The following is a 6,621-nucleotide window of genomic DNA, read 5'->3' as shown; positions in this document are numbered from 1 at the left end:
TAACATGATATAATGTTACAGATGCAAATAATATATCAAAGTAAATTGAAATGTTATAAAACATAAGTAACAAAATATGATTACCAAATCACATTAAAACCAACGTGCTGCATGCTTAAAAGCAAAATATTCAAAAGATAGAATGGATATAATTAGTTCAGGCTAGATATCCACTTTAGCTATACTTTTGACACCGCAACATCTTTACTAGTTTCGAGAACCCAGTGTCACGCTAAGATGACCAACTCTAAGCTCGCTAACTAGGCAACAAACTATAATAGGACACGACTTACCACGCAGTGCGAAGTCCTAGTCTAAGTACATGTACATGACTCTACGACGATCTGTACCACCCGCAGGATAGCCAACCATATAGCTGTTTTAGTAAACTCGTATGCCTTAGTTTATTATTCTTTGCCTTTACTTTAATTACTCCAAACTTAAAATATCCCAAATGATATAGTATATTATTCAAATGGTTCGTAAGTGAACTACACTTTTATTTTATTTTTCGAATTAGAAAACATAAACTTAAATCCAAAAGTACAAAATTTATTTAAGGACTTTAAATAAACTAAGTTACTGAAATTAAACTTTAAAAACCATCCTTTGACTTAAGGTACTTTAGTAAAGACTTATTACTTAGGCATTAATGAGACGGAGTTCTACATTAGTTTATAAAACTGAACAGCAGTATTGTAAAATGTAGGAAATATCGGTATACTTCAACAAGAAAAATTCGGATTATAACGAATTATGATATATGAAATTAGTAGTCATAAATAAATTGCATAAACAAAAGTATAGAGATTTAGATTTAACCTTTGGTCCTAGCAATTTGGCCTAAGAACAATATCGAAATCGATATTCTCCTAATCGTTGCACCCAAAATGCTTTGAGAAATGCCTCTCAATTTGCTAGAATGAGATCCACATACATCAGTATGTATGAGTCCTAATAGGTCACTAGCGCGCATTCCAACGCCTTTGAAGGAAATTCGAGTTATTTTGCCGATAAGACATGATTCACACGTGCCAAATGTAGAAAAATCAAATGTGGGAATAGTCCCATTCTCAATGAGTTTCTTTACACGGTTTTCATTTATGTGTCCCATTCGACAATGCCATAAATAAGTTTGATCTTTGTCACCAACCTTTAATTTCTTATTATTCACATGTAATATATCTGTGTTTTGATCTAAGATATAAATTCCATTCATGGAAACTGCTTTGCCATAAATCATTTCATTAAAATCGAAAATACAGCTATTGTCCTTTATTGAAAATGAAAAACCGTCTTTATCAAGTACGGAAACAGAAATAATATTCTTAGATAAACTGGGCACATAGTAACAGTTATATAAATATAACTCAAAACAACTAGGGAGCTGGATTACGTATGTTCCCATTGAGACTGCAGCAACTCGTGCTCCATTCCCGACTCGCAGGTCCACATCACCCTTTGCGAGAGGTGTGATGTTTTTTAGGCCCTGCAAATGATTACACAGATGAGAACTACAACCAGTATCAAGTACCCAAGTTCCGAAACTTGCATGGTTAATCTCAATCATATGAATATAAGATGACATACCAACAGGAGTGACGTGCTCGCTTTTTTATGTCCTCACGGTACACAGAACAGTTCCTCCTCCAATGTCCAGTCTTGTGACAATGGTGGCATTCAACGTTACTGTCCTTGCTCTTTGCCTTGCCTTGTAAGCCACTAGTCTCACCAGACCCACTCTTACCGTTTTCTGACTTTTTAAACTTTGGCTTTCTTACAGTTAGGTCGCCGTGAGCCTTGCCCTTACCCTTATTCTTGTTGGAAATCATGAGAACATCTTGCTTCATGCTCCCACTAAATTTCATATCCTTCACGGTCTCTACGAGAAGTGAGTGTAGCTCATGAGGACTTTTCTTCATGTCATTCATGTAGTAATTTGCCCTAAAGAGGGCAAAACCATCATGAAGTGAATGAAGCATACGGTCAATGACTATGCTCTCACTGATTTTGCAATCAAGTGCCTCCAGTTTCTCGACATTCTCAATCATGTTAAGAATGTGTGGGCAAACCGGTTGGCCCTTCTGGAGTTTCGCATCAAAGAAGCGACAGGTATGCTCATAAGTGGTGCTTTTGAGAACTCATTAGTGAGTGTGGTGAAAATCTTGTTTGCACCTTGGGCAATGAAGCGTCTTTGAAAATTGGTTTCCATTGCAAAAATGAGTACGTTCTTTATCGCACTCGCTTCTATAACGAAGTCACTATAAGCAATTGACTCGTTAGCTCTTGCATTGGGGCCTGGGTTTGGCGGTATTGGCTCAGTTAAGTACTTGAGCTTACCGTCAGCAATGATAGCATTCCGCAATGATGCCTCCCAGTCCGCAAAGTTGGACCCGTCATTCTTCAGTCGTGTGAACTGATTCATGTGGTCCATGAAAGCTTTTAGCCAGGACTCGCGTCCAAGTGTGGCACTTGGCATAGGAATATCATTATTTCCAACCATTGTTATAAGCAGTATTATCAAGATAAAACGAATCCTACACTGCGAAAAGAAGAATAAATATAATAAGCATACTCATCGTTATGATTTAAGTCTAATGCAATACTGTTATAACGCGAAGACTGAAGCATTTATACAATTGACCTTCCTCAAGAATTATATAAATGATCCCAAGACTCAATTATCTGTAAATTGATAAGCCAACCTCTTGGCTAATTCTACTATTAGAATTCTTGGGTGATAAATTTATGTAAATTCTATCTATAGTGCATCATAATCACGAGAAACTCTTCGGATTATAATGTTGAGGTAAAATAAGTCAACACAAACTACTTACCCAACGTAGAAGGGGTCACATGGAGAGTAAGGTCCTATATGCCTACCGACGAAGAAGGGATTCATAGTTGTTTGGCCTTATAAAGACTAGTCTCAATTTTAGTTTTAGAGGAAGATCCCATCAACTTTATTTTAATTCATTTTAAGTGAACTAATATCTAGCATGCGAGAATGAATAAACTAAGATGATGGCTTAAAATTGTGTGACATCTTTATGTCCATGATAACTAACATCCAAACTATATGAGTCAATTTTCATGCATTTTAGTAGTAGGTGGTTTGGTTTAGGCGGAATATGATGCACTAACTATCATGTGAAGAAAAGCAATAAGAATGGAAAAACGTAAAATAAAAGCAAAGTCCTAGTGTGGCCTATCTACCAAAATGAACATAAATACAACTTTGGAATCCTTCCTAGGACCCGAGAAGCTTGTCTTGATGTTCCATCTTGGTCCATGTAGCGGGAGTGAGCAATCCAATCTCCATCTTTAGTATTCTCAAAATTACAATTAAAAATTACATAATAAACCTATTTACATTCTAATTTCAAAACCATAATATAAATGAAAACCAAAGGAGATACGAGATCTCAAAATTATATTAAAATTATGTTTCCATCATTACGAAAACATAATTAACTAAGGCTACACTAGGTATTACAAATTACAACCGATTGCAAAAATATGTAAATAAACCATTCAACAAAACATTCAACTAAATAAAAAATGCATCAACTATAAATTAATCATTCAAGACATAATTCCTTAATAATGTAGAGTAATTTATCCAAACCACCTATTTTAAATTTATCAAAATTAAGTAACAATTCCTCAATTACTCACAATAATTCCAATCTTAATTCACATTAACTAGTGATATGAATTAATCCAACATTATTTTAAACCTCTTTAAAATAATTGGGTATCTTTAATTTGTGAACTTTTTCACAACAAACAATTATACATTATAAAGAATAATGTATAAAATTTAATCGGCCAAAAAACTAACAAAAACCGAAACTCTTTTTTTTCTTTTTTTTTATTTAGAAGCTCACGGCATTAAAAAGAAAAAAAAAACAGAATTTTCTTTTCTCTTTTCTCTCGGCATTTTGCCCTAAAAAAAGGAAACAGATTTTTTTTTTATTGTTCTCGGCATTTGCCATAAAAAAACAAAAAAACAGTTTTTTTTATTTCTGGCGGCATTTGCCCTAAAACAAAAACAGTTTTTTTTTTCTTTTTCTCGAAAAACTTATCAATGTGAACAAAATGTTTAATGTTGCTAATTTATCAAGATTGGCATAATCAACAACATTTAATTTAAACTTTGATCCAAACTAGATGATTCAATTTAACCTATTAAAATGAATATCTAAATTATGATTAAATCGATTATCCGAATATTTGATTCATCATAATTGATTTGAACATTATAAATTAACTTGTTTGCCAAAAACTATATAGCAAAAACAAATCATCAATAATGAAAAACAATTTCCATTTACATTTTAATTTAATTCTTATTAAATCAAAAAATCTACAAATTGATCATATTATCATCTTAACCTATTAAAACAATAATATGAATAAATCTAAATGGAAACAAAACACAAAAACAAAAAAATGGCTCGGCAAAAAAAATTTCCATTCGGCCGAAATTTTTTTTTTCTCAAAATTTTTGTTTGAATTCATTTATGTAAATCATATAAAATATTTTCGTGGCCTATGCTCTGATACCACTTGTAGGAAATATCGGTATACTTCAACAAGAAAAATTCGGATTATAACTGTAATACCCCGTATTTTATATAATCAATTAAACGGGTATTATTATATATTAATTATTATACATTTTATATTACTAATTAAGTCGGGTTAATTGTTGAGTCGATAATTACGTTAAATTATTTTACTTGACTCGCGTTGTATCGATCTAAGTTAAATAAGACGGGTTTATATGGAATTCGAAATGTGAGCTAACCCATTTGAGTTGGCCCAATAACTGTTCAGCCCAAGTAACCCTAAACCCTAATAGTACCCTAAACCTAATAGTTCACTACCCAATCCGCCTCCCTCATTTCTTACTCCCTCAACCCGCCTCCCTTCTTCATCAACACCAATCTCAGCCTTTCACGCTTAGAGAGAGAGAGAGAGAGAGTGACCGTGGGTGTTGACGGCGCAGCAGGGATGAGCTAGGGGCTATTGTCGACGACCGTGGGTGGCTCTGGTGGCTGTTGTGGTGGCGGAAAAGGTAAGAGTTCAACCCTTTCCTCTGTTTTCGCATTTCTGTCGAGTTGTTGGTTGTTGTTTTGTGACTTAGGGAGGTGAGGCTGGTGGTTGTTGACGGGGTAAGGGAATTGGGTGGTATGTGACGAGGGTAGTGGTGGTGGTTAGGGAGGTTTTAGGCGGTGGAAATGGCGGCAGGAGGTGTTGTCGACAGGGGTAGTCAAACGGGTTTAAGATACGGGTTTTCAGGCGAGTTAGATGGTTAGGTTTTGGGTGGCGCCACCGTGGACTCGGGGGAGGTCGAAACGGCGGCGCCATGTCGTCTGGGTTCGTGGGTTGACGGCGAGCAGGGCGGTGGTAGTTTGGCAGGGGATAGGTGTTGGTTGCGGTGGTGGTGAGTCGAGAAAATGGGGCGTTTGGTGAGGCTCGGCGGGGAACCAGGCTAAATAACGGCCCTGGTTCGACTCGCGGCGCGGCGATCGACTAGGACCGGGGTCGGTGGTTGATGGTGGGGTCAAAGAGGGGAACAGGCCAGGTGGTTGTCGTTGTGGTGTAGGCGGCGCGTGAAGGGTGGGGGTGAGAGTGAAGGCGCGTGATGTTTAGTCGGTTTGAGTCGTTTTCTTTATTATTTAAGTTATCGTATTCAGTTAATTAATTTAACTCCCGAGTTATTTAAAGTAATTAGAGACGGGTTTTGAGTCGGGTTATTCGAATTGTTCTATGTTGATTCGGGTTTTCTTAAATCGTTTAATTCGTTTAATCTTTTATTTATCATATTAGTTATTCAATTTAATTCCCGAGTCAGTTAAATAGTTCAAGTCGGGTTTTGGAGTCGGGATGGTTAAATGGAAAACTGCTATATCGGGGAAGTTTCCATTTAAGGAAACTTTCCATTTAGGGAGTTCTAGTTTTAGTAACTTTCTATTTTGGGAACGGGAATAGTTAAGTGATTGTTTATCATTTAATTATCTTTCAGAGGGCGAATTGTTGTGGAATATTACTGGACACCCGACCATTTGACTGCAGTACTGAGGTAGGGAAATACACTTGACTTATTATCGTTGTTGTTGAATTGTGTTGACTTGATTCATGGTTGTTGATTTACGTTATGATTCATATACGGGAAGGTGATTGACTGAATTGATCGTATTGAGTATGATATCACAACATCGGGTAACCGGCATTATTTTATGATTTATCAGTTCAATGATATATATATATATATATATATTGTGTTGCATTAATTTCTTTTGAGCATTCATATGCATTGGAGATGGAGGATGTTGTGGTGATGTGGTGTGGTGATGATGATGTTGTGATAAGGCCCAGGCGGGTTCTGCAGGACTTGCCCTGGTGTCCTCATTCAATGAGTCGGCAGATCGGCTACGGTCGATATATATAGTCTACCGGGGATCGGTATGGCTGGGCGTTCCGGGTTATGTGTTATGAGATATGAGTTATGAGATATGAGTTGAGATGGAGATGGAGGTGACGGAGGAGCATGCATATCATATTTTGTTGTTTCATTGTTTTCCCTACTCAACCTCGTGGTTGACCCTGTGT

This window comes from Silene latifolia, chromosome X (genome assembly GCF_048544455.1).
Source record: "Silene latifolia isolate original U9 population chromosome X, ASM4854445v1, whole genome shotgun sequence".
In the NCBI taxonomy this organism is placed as follows: Eukaryota; Viridiplantae; Streptophyta; class Magnoliopsida; order Caryophyllales; family Caryophyllaceae; genus Silene; species Silene latifolia.
The sequence above is the reverse complement of the archived record's forward strand: the minus strand, read 5'-3'. Positions refer to the sequence as shown.